The sequence below is a fragment of the Dendrobates tinctorius genome, unplaced genomic scaffold (genome assembly GCF_039654945.1).
Source record: "Dendrobates tinctorius isolate UK_male_01 unplaced genomic scaffold, ASM3965494v1 ptg000084l, whole genome shotgun sequence".
NCBI lineage: Eukaryota > Metazoa > Chordata > Amphibia > Anura > Dendrobatidae > Dendrobates > Dendrobates tinctorius.
The window spans coordinates 26,782,141-26,792,784 of NW_027361752.1; the positions used below are offsets into that span (position 1 = coordinate 26,782,141).

General features: G+C 47.9%; 1 long non-coding RNA gene across 1 annotated transcript in view; it reads right to left on the reverse strand.

Annotated features, from left to right (window-relative positions):
- LOC141097374 (uncharacterized) overlaps positions 1–3,697 on the reverse strand; it is a 50,420-nt gene extending 46,723 nt beyond the window's left edge. Inside the window, exon 1 of the long non-coding RNA XR_012233935.1 lies at positions 2,141–3,697. This is a non-coding gene — a long non-coding RNA (uncharacterized lncRNA). The remainder of the gene's footprint in view (positions 1–2,140) is intronic.
- Positions 3,698–10,644: the final 6,947 nt, after the last annotated feature.

Consider the following 10,644-nt stretch of genomic DNA (forward strand, 5'->3'; position numbering starts at 1 on the left):
CACCTGGCCTGAATTGGCACAATATGCCTTACAGGAGCTCGCTTGCCCAGCTGCAAGTGTGCTATCGGAAAGAGTCTTCAGTGCAGCTGGATCAATCCTGACAGAAAAAAGTACCCGTCTGTCAACCCAAAATGTGGATGATCTAACCTTCATTAAAATGAACCATGCATGGTTTTCCAAGGATTTTGTCCCACCTTCCCCTGATGACACATAGGGTGACAGAAAAATGTCTTGCTTTGGTCCACCTCTTCCTGGGACTTGACCTATTTCACCTTTTGCATCAGCTGAATGTCCAACATCAACATATGCCACTTTCTAAAACTCCCTAACTGTGCTGCCTCCCCCCCATGGCCGGGGTCACCACCTAGTGCACGACACCGTGCGAGTGCCGTTGCCCTGGACAGGTGGGTAGGCCGACTCTTGGGCGCGGGCACTGGCACAGGGTCCCTCATAGTGCAATCAAGTGTCTCTGACGGTGGTGGTGCACACCCGCCGTCAGACACACCGCCGTACTATGAGGGGCCCAGTGCCAGTACCGACGCCCACGAGTGGGCCCCCCTTTCTTGGGCAGGGCACCAGCATTTGCAATCTTTACCTCTCCCTGCTCCTCCGCTGTGTAGTCTGGGCCGTCAAATCCATACTGTGCCTGACACCGTTTGAGCCTGCCTCCTGATGTATAGACATATCTTTTGAATGTGTACGCTATCCATACATGTTATCTGGGGATACGGTACCCTTTCTAACCTTTGTGCAATCATGTGCAATCCATACTGGGCCTAACACCATCTGAGCCTGTCTCCTGATGTATAGACATATATTTTGAATGTGTACGCTATCCATACATGTTATCTGGGGATACGGTACCCTTTCTAACCTTTGTGCAATCACGTGCAATCCATACTGGGCCTAACACCGTCTGAGCCTGACTCCTGATGTATAGACATATATTTTGAATGTGTACGCTATCCATACATGTTATCTGGGGATACGGTACCCTTTCTAACCTTTGTGCAATCACGTGCAATCCATACTGGGCCTAACACCGACTGAGCCTGCCTCCTGATGTATAGACATATATTTTGAATGTGTACGCTATCCATAGATGTTATCTGGGGATACAGTACCCTTTCTAACCTTTGTGCAATCACGTGCAATCCCTACTGGGCCTAACACCGTCTGAGCCTGCCTCCTGATGTATAGACATATATTTTGAATGTGTACGCTATCCATACATGTTATCTGGGGATACGGTACCCTTTCTAACCTTTGTGCAATCACGTGCAATCCATACTGGGCCTAACACCGTCTGAGCCTGTCTCCTGATGTATAGACATATATTTTGAATGTGTACGCTATCCATACATGTTATCTGGGGATACGGTACCCTTTCTAACCTTTGTGCAATCACGTGCAATCCATACTGAGCCTAACACCGTCTGAGCCTGCCTCCTGATGTATAGACATATATTTTGAATGTGTACGCTATTCATACATGTTATCTGGGGATACGGTACCCTTTCTAACCTTTGTGCAAACACGTGCAATCCATACTGGGCCTAACACCGTCTGAGCCTGTCTCCTGATGTATAGACATATATTTTGAATGTGTACGCTATCCATACATGTTATCTGGGGATACGGTACTCTTTCTAACCTTTGTGCAATCACGTGCAATCCATACTGGGCCTAACACCATCTGAGCCTGCCTCCTGATGTATAGACATATATTTTGAATGTGTACGCTATCCATACATGTTATCTGGGGATACGGTACCCTTTCTAACCTTTGTGCAATCACGTGCAATCCATACTGGGCCTAACACCGTCTGAGCCTGCCTCCTGATGTATAGACATATATTTTGAATGTGTACACTATCCATACATGTTCAAGAAAAAAGAGGGGGAGAAGCCAGCGCTGCTTGTGGTCAGAACGTAATACATAAAGTGTGAAAACACACATTGGTTTCTATCTGTATTCAAAAATGAGACATTTAGCAAAAAATTGATCAATTGTTTGAGCTACCCCGCCACGTCAAGGCAGTCTCGTATGGGGAGTCCTACTCTACGTTTTTTATGTTCGCTGTGCCATTGCGGCCTCCTAAATGTATAAAAGCAAGACCTCATTACATGCACACTGTACCTCAAGCATTTCAAAATCGTTCCTATGGCACCAGAGGACAAGCGCAGATAAAGGTTAGCCAGGTCCAGGCAGACATTTCAGGTCCAACCTCCACACTGCCTGACCAGCACCACAGATAAAGGACGATCCAGGCCCAGATACAGGTGCGTAATCAAATAAAGCCTAGGGCAGGGCAGGGCCGCTGTTAATGTGAACAGCAGCCTAGATCAATCACTAAGAAAACAGAAAGAATAGCGTACATGACCCAGCGCGCACGGCTACAGTGGTGGTCAGCCACAAAACCAATATCAAGAAAAAAGAGGGGGAGAAGCCAGCGCTGCTTGTGGTCAGAACGTAATACATAAAGTGTGAAAACACACATTGGTTTCTATCTGTATTCAAAAATGAGACATTTAGCAAAAAATTGATCAATTGTTTGAGCTACCCCGCCACGTCAAGGCAGTCTCGTATGGGGAGTCCTACTCTACGTTTTTTATGTTCGCTGTGCCATTGCGGCCTCCTAAATGTATAAAAGCAAGACCTCATTACATGCACACTGTACCTCAAGCATTTCAAAATCGTTCCTATGGCACCAGAGGACAAGCGCAGATAAAGGTTAGCCAGGTCCAGGCAGACATTTCAGGTCCAACCTCCACACTGCCTGACCAGCACCACAGATAAAGGACGATCCAGGCCCAGATACAGGTGCGTAATCAAATAAAGCCTAGGGCAGGGCAGGGCCGCTGTTAATGTGAACAGCAGCCTAGATCAATCACTAAGAAAACAGAAAGAATAGCGTACATGACCCAGCGCGCACGGCTACAGTGGTGGTCAGCCACAAAACCAATATCAAGAAAAAAGAGGGGGAGAAGCCAGCGCTGCTTGTGGTCAGAACGTAATACATAAAGTGTGAAAACACACATTGGTTTCTATCTGTATTCAAAAATGAGACATTTAGCAAAAAATTGATCAATTGTTTGAGCTACCCCGCCACGTCAAGGCAGTCTCGTATGGGGAGTCCTACTCTACGTTTTTTATGTTCGCTGTGCCATTGCGGCCTCCTAAATGTATAAAAGCAAGACCTCATTACATGCACACTGTACCTCAAGCATTTCAAAATCGTTCCTATGGCACCAGAGGACAAGCGCAGATAAAGGTTAGCCAGGTCCAGGCAGACATTTCAGGTCCAACCTCCACACTGCCTGACCAGCACCACAGATAAAGGACGATCCAGGCCCAGATACAGGTGCGTAATCAAATAAAGCCTAGGGCAGGGCAGGGCCGCTGTTAATGTGAACAGCAGCCTAGATCAATCACTAAGAAAACAGAAAGAATAGCGTACATGACCCAGCGCGCACGGCTACAGTGGTGGTCAGCCACAAAACCAATATCAAGAAAAAAGAGGGGGAGAAGCCAGCGCTGCTTGTGGTCAGAACGTAATACATAAAGTGTGAAAACACACATTGGTTTCTATCTGTATTCAAAAATGAGACATTTAGCAAAAAATTGATCAATTGTTTGAGCTACCCCGCCACGTCAAGGCAGTCTCGTATGGGGAGTCCTACTCTACGTTTTTTATGTTCGCTGTGCCATTGTGCATGTAATGAGGTCTTGCTTTTATACATTTAGGAGGCCGCAATGGCACAGCGAACATAAAAAACGTAGAGTAGGACTCCCCATACGAGACTGCCTTGACGTGGCGGGGTAGCTCAAACAATTGATCAATTTTTTGCTAAATGTCTCATTTTTGAATACAGATAGAAACCAATGTGTGTTTTCACACTTTATGTATTACGTTCTGACCACAAGCAGCGCTGGCTTCTCCCCCTCTTTTTTCTTGATATTGGTTTTGTGGCTGACCACCACTGTAGCCGTGCGCGCTGGGTCATGTACGCTATTCTTTCTGTTTTCTTAGTGATTGATCTAGGCTGCTGTTCACATTAACAGCGGCCCTGCCCTGCCCTAGGCTTTATTTGATTACGCACCTGTATCTGGGCCTGGATCGTCCTTTATCTGTGGTGCTGGTCAGGCAGTGTGGAGGTTGGACCTGAAATGTCTGCATGGACCTGGCTAACCTTTATCTGAGCTTGTCCTCTCTGGTGCCATAGGAGCGATTCTGAAATGCTTGAGGTACAGTGTGCATGTAATGAGGTCTTGCTTTTATACATTTAGGAGGCCGCAATGGCACAGCGAACATAAAAAACGTAGAGTAGGACTCCCCATACGAGACTGCCTTGACGTGGCGGGGTAGCTCAAACAATTGATCAATTTTTTGCTAAATGTCTCATTTTTGAATACAGATAGAAACCAATGTGTGTTTTCACACTTTATGTATTACGTTCTGACCACAAGCAGCGCTGGCTTCTCCCCCTCTTTTTTCTTGATATTGGTTTTGTGGCTGACCACCACTGTAGCCGTGCGCGCTGGGTCATGTACGCTATTCTTTCTGTTTTCTTAGTGATTGATCTAGGCTGCTGTTCACATTAACAGCGGCCCTGCCCTGCCCTAGGCTTTATTTGATTACGCACCTTTATCTGGGCCTGGATCGTCCTTTATCTGTGGTGCTGGTCAGGCAGTGTGGAGGTTGGACCTGAAATGTCTGCATGGACCTGGCTAACCTTTATCTGCGCTTGTCCTCTCTGGTGCCATAGGAGCGATTCTGAAATGCTTGAGGTACAGTGTGCATGTAATGAGGTCTTGCTTTTATACATTTAGGAGGCCGCAATGGCACAGCGAACATAAAAAATGTAGAGTAGGACTCCCCATACTAGACTGCCTTGACGTGGCGGGGTAGCTCAAACAATTGATCAATTTTTTGCTAAATGTCTCATTTTTGAATACAGATAGAAACCAATGTGTGTTTTCACACTTTATGTATTACGTTCTGACCACAAGCAGCGCTGGCTTCTCCCCCTCTTTTTTCTTGATATTGGTTTTGTGGCTGACCACCACTGTAGCCGTGCGCGCTGGGTCATGTACGCTATTCTTTCTGTTTTCTTAGTGATTGATCTAGGCTGCTGTTCACATTAACAGCGGCCCTGCCCTGCCCTAGGCTTTATTTGATTACGCACCTGTATCTGGGCCTGGATCGTCCTTTATCTGTGGTGCTGGTCAGGCAGTGTGGAGGTTGGACCTGAAATGTCTGCATGGACCTGGCTAACCTTTATCTGCGCTTGTCCTCTCTGGTGCCATAGGAGCGATTCTGAAATGCTTGAGGTACAGTGTGCATGTAATGAGGTCTTGCTTTTATACATTTAGGAGGCCGCAATGGCACAGCGAACATAAAAAACGTAGAGTAGGACTCCCCATACGAGACTGCCTTGACGTGGCGGGGTAGCTCAAACAATTGATCAATTTTTTGCTAAATGTCTCATTTTTGAATACAGATAGAAACCAATGTGTGTTTTCACACTTTATGTATTACGTTCTGACCACAAGCAGCGCTGGCTTCTCCCCCTCTTTTTTCTTGATATTGGTTTTGTGGCTGACCACCACTGTAGCCGTGCGCGCTGGGTCATGTACGCTATTCTTTCTGTTTTCTTAGTGATTGATCTAGGCTGCTGTTCACATTAACAGCGGCCCTGCCCTGCCCTAGGCTTTATTTGATTACGCACCTGTATCTGGGCCTGGATCGTCCTTTATCTGTGGTGCTGGTCAGGCAGTGTGGAGGTTGGACCTGAAATGTCTGCATGGACCTGGCTAACCTTTATCTGCGCTTGTCCTCTCTGGTGCCATAGGAGCGATTCTGAAATGCTTGAGGTACAGTGTGCATGTAATGAGGTCTTGCTTTTATACATTTAGGAGGCCGCAATGGCACAGCGAACATAAAAAACGTAGAGTAGGACTCCCCATACGAGACTGCCTTGACGTGGCGGGGTAGCTCAAACAATTGATCAATTTTTTGCTAAATGTCTCATTTTTGAATACAGATAGAAACCAATGTGTGTTTTCACACTTTATGTATTACGTTCTGACCACAAGCAGCGCTGGCTTCTCCCCCTCTTTTTTCTTGATATTGGTTTTGTGGCTGACCACCACTGTAGCCGTGCGCGCTGGGTCATGTACGCTATTCTTTCTGTTTTCTTAGTGATTGATCTAGGCTGCTGTTCACATTAACAGCGGCCCTGCCCTGCCCTAGGCTTTATTTGATTACGCACCTGTATCTGGGCCTGGATCGTCCTTTATCTGTGGTGCTGGTCAGGCAGTGTGGAGGTTGGACCTGAAATGTCTGCATGGACCTGGCTAACCTTTATCTGCGCTTGTCCTCTCTGGTGCCATAGGAGCGATTCTGAAATGCTTGAGGTACAGTGTGCATGTAATGAGGTCTTGCTTTTATACATTTAGGAGGCCGCAATGGCACAGCGAACATAAAAAACGTAGAGTAGGACTCCCCATACGAGACTGCCTTGACGTGGCGGGGTAGCTCAAACAATTGATCAATTTTTTGCTAAATGTCTCATTTTTGAATACAGATAGAAACCAATGTGTGTTTTCACACTTTATGTATTACGTTCTGACCACAAGCAGCGCTGGCTTCTCCCCCTCTTTTTTCTTGATATTGGTTTTGTGGCTGACCACCACTGTAGCCGTGCGCGCTGGGTCATGTACGCTATTCTTTCTGTTTTCTTAGTGATTGATCTAGGCTGCTGTTCACATTAACAGCGGCCCTGCCCTGCCCTAGGCTTTATTTGATTACGCACCTGTATCTGGGCCTGGATCGTCCTTTATCTGTGGTGCTGGTCAGGCAGTGTGGAGGTTGGACCTGAAATGTCTGCATGGACCTGGCTAACCTTTATCTGCGCTTGTCCTCTCTGGTGCCATAGGAGCGATTCTGAAATGCTTGAGGTACAGTGTGCATGTAATGAGGTCTTGCTTTTATACATTTAGGAGGCCGCAATGGCACAGCGAACATAAAAAACGTAGAGTAGGACTCCCCATACGAGACTGCCTTGACGTGGCGGGGTAGCTCAAACAATTGATCAATTTTTTGCTAAATGTCTCATTTTTGAATACAGATAGAAACCAATGTGTGTTTTCACACTTTATGTATTACGTTCTGACCACAAGCAGCGCTGGCTTCTCCCCCTCTTTTTTCTTGATATTGGTTTTGTGGCTGACCACCACTGTAGCCGTGCGCGCTGGGTCATGTACGCTATTCTTTCTGTTTTCTTAGTGATTGATCTAGGCTGCTGTTCACATTAACAGCGGCCCTGCCCTGCCCTAGGCTTTATTTGATTACGCACCTGTATCTGGGCCTGGATCGTCCTTTATCTGTGGTGCTGGTCAGGCAGTGTGGAGGTTGGACCTGAAATGTCTGCATGGACCTGGCTAACCTTTATCTGCGCTTGTCCTCTCTGGTGCCATAGGAGCGATTCTGAAATGCTTGAGGTACAGTGTGCATGTAATGAGGTCTTGCTTTTATACATTTAGGAGGCCGCAATGGCACAGCGAACATAAAAAAACGTAGAGTAGGACTCCCCATACGAGACTGCCTTGATGTGGCGGGGTAGCTCAAACAATTGATCAATTTTTTGCTAAATGTCTCATTTTTGAATACAGATAGAAACCAATGTGTGTTTTCACACTTTATGTATTACGTTCTGACCACAAGCAGCGCTGGCTTCTCCCCCTCTTTTTTCTTGATATTGGTTTTGTGGCTGACCACCACTGTAGCCGTGCGCGCTGGGTCATGTACGCTATTCTTTCTGTTTTCTTAGTGATTGATCTAGGCTGCTGTTCACATTAACAGCGGCCCTGCCCTGCCCTAGGCTTTATTTGATTACGCACCTGTATCTGGGCCTGGATCGTCCTTTATCTGTGGTGCTGGTCAGGCAGTGTGGAGGTTGGACCTGAAATGTCTGCATGGACCTGGCTAACCTTTATCTGCGCTTGTCCTCTCTGGTGCCATAGGAGCGATTCTGAAATGCTTGAGGTACAGTGTGCATGTAATGAGGTCTTGCTTTTATACATTTAGGAGGCCGCAATGGCACAGCGAACATAAAAAACGTAGAGTAGGACTCCCCATACGAGACTGCCTTGACGTGGCGGGGTAGCTCAAACAATTGATCAATTTTTTGCTAAATGTCTCATTTTTGAATACAGATAGAAACCAATGTGTGTTTTCACACTTTATGTATTACGTTCTGACCACAAGCAGCGCTGGCTTCTCCCCCTCTTTTTTCTATCCATACATGTTATCTGGGGATACGGTACCCTTTCTCACCTTTGTGCAATCACGTGTAATCCATACTGGGCGTGAGAACGGCTGGCAAGCTGTTAAGCAAGCTACAGCACCTGTGGTTTGCATACGTAAGTTTTTCATTTTTTCAGGAATGACGGTTAGGCCTAATTCCGGAACTGCGGTTGACCTGCACTTACTGGGAAATCATTGTTCGCGGGTAATAATTGTAATCAGTGATCCCCATCACTAACGTTGTTCAGCGGGTTATCTGCACCTGTAAGCGACAAACGCTGGCCTTTTCAGTGTAGCGCACATGCAGCCACGGACATGTAAGGGCATGACACACCAGTTATTGGCCAATCTCATGTGCCAGAGCCTCACGTGTCCCTCTAGTAAGCCGGACGCAGTCCGCGGGGCATGACGGAGTCTCGTTCGTTAACGGAATTAAGCTTGCAATGTGTGCATCTGTTCTGTAGCTGGCATGGTTGAGGTTTCCCAGGTGGAGTCGAATTTAACCGTAGGCTCCACTCCTGGTGGTGCCCTTCTGGACATTCCTTTAAGGTTCAGCTTTGCAACCATACTGCCCACGTAAAACAAACACTTTGCCTTCATGAACGCTGTTTGGAGGGTCATGACTCGTGGGAATAACGCCGCCCAATCAGTTAACCTGCTAGAGAGATCGTTCGTTGCTCCCAAGCATGACATCACACTCCCTAGGAAGAAGGTAATGCCACTGTGGCGACCGTACTCCTGGTGGCGACACAAGTGCACTGATGCCCAGCCACTGCTCGATGAATCTGCTGGTACATTGACCCAGACCACTACATTCCCCTCGCACACTACACGGCCTGAATCTGACCCTGATGAAACTCAGGTTACCCTTCCCATATACAGTTCCATCTTACACGGTGACAAAGAGGAAGCTGCAGATGAAAGTGCAGGTTCGGCCCACCCGCCATCAGACACACCACCGTACTATCAGAGGCCCTGTGCCAGTGCCGTCGCCAACGAGTGGGCCCCCCTGCTTGCTCAGGATCACAGCACTTGCAAGGTTGAAATACTGTGCAGTGAGATGGAAGATGGGGATGACGTGGAGTCCAGACTAGTACAGGGATTCCCTAGAGAGGAGACTTATTTGATTGTTTTCAATGTTGGGACAGCAATTTTTGGGGAGCACTATACTCTGGAGAATGATAGATGGGGCCCACCATACACTGGAACATTCCAAAGGTGGACATCAGACACTGGAGCAGCATTTACAGGGCCCATTATACACTAGAGCATGGGTCCTCAAACTACGGCCCGCGGGCCACATGCGGCCCGCCAAGGACTTTTATCCGGCCCCCCGCCAGGCCGACAATGAACTCATGAACTGCACTGCAGTTCAATGCCGGCGGGCCCTGTAATCGCAGGCGGGACGAGGCGCCGAGGAAAGGCGTTACGCAGCCCTCCGTATGCAGCAGAGCACAGTGCACACAGACGGTGTGATTATCATCACGCCCCCTGCGCGGCCTGATGACATCACGCTGCCTGTGTGCCTGTGCAGGAAGAAGACTGAGATGAGCGGGCACCTCTTCAGAGCAGCAAGGGACATAGGTGAGTACTTTTTTTTTCTTTTTTAACGCCAGGTCCTATTGGGGTCATTTACCTGCCTAATGGGGACATTTACCTGTCTAATGGGGACCTGTGCTGTCTAATGGGGACCTGTGCTGCCTAATGGGGACCTGTGCCGCCTAATGGGGACCTAATGGGGACATTTACCTGCCTAATGGGGACCTGTGCTGCCTAATGGGGACATTTACCTGCCTATTGGGGACCTGTGCTGCCTAATGGGGACCTGTGCTGCCTTTTGGGGACATTTACCTGCCTAATGGGGACCTGTGCTGCCTAATGGGGACCTGTGCCACCTAATGGGGACCTAATGGGGACATTTACCTGCCTAATGGGGACCTGTGCTGCCTAATGGGGACATTTACCTGCCTATTGGGGACCTGTGCTGCCTAATGGGGACATTTACCTGCCTAATGGGGACCTGTGCTGCCTAATGGGGACATTTACCTGCCTAATGGGGACCTGTGCTGCCTAATGGGGACATTTACCTGCCTATTGGGGACCTGTGCTGCCTAATGGGAACATTTACCTGCCTAATGGGGACCTGTGCTGCCTAATGGGGACACTTACCTGCCTATTGGGGACATTTACCTGCCTATTGGGGACCTATGCTGCCTATTGGGGACATTTACCTGTCTACTGGGGACCTGTGCTGCCTATTGGGGACATTAACCTGCCTATTGGAGAAGTATGTTGCCTAATGGGGACCTGTGCTGCCTAATGAGGACCTGTG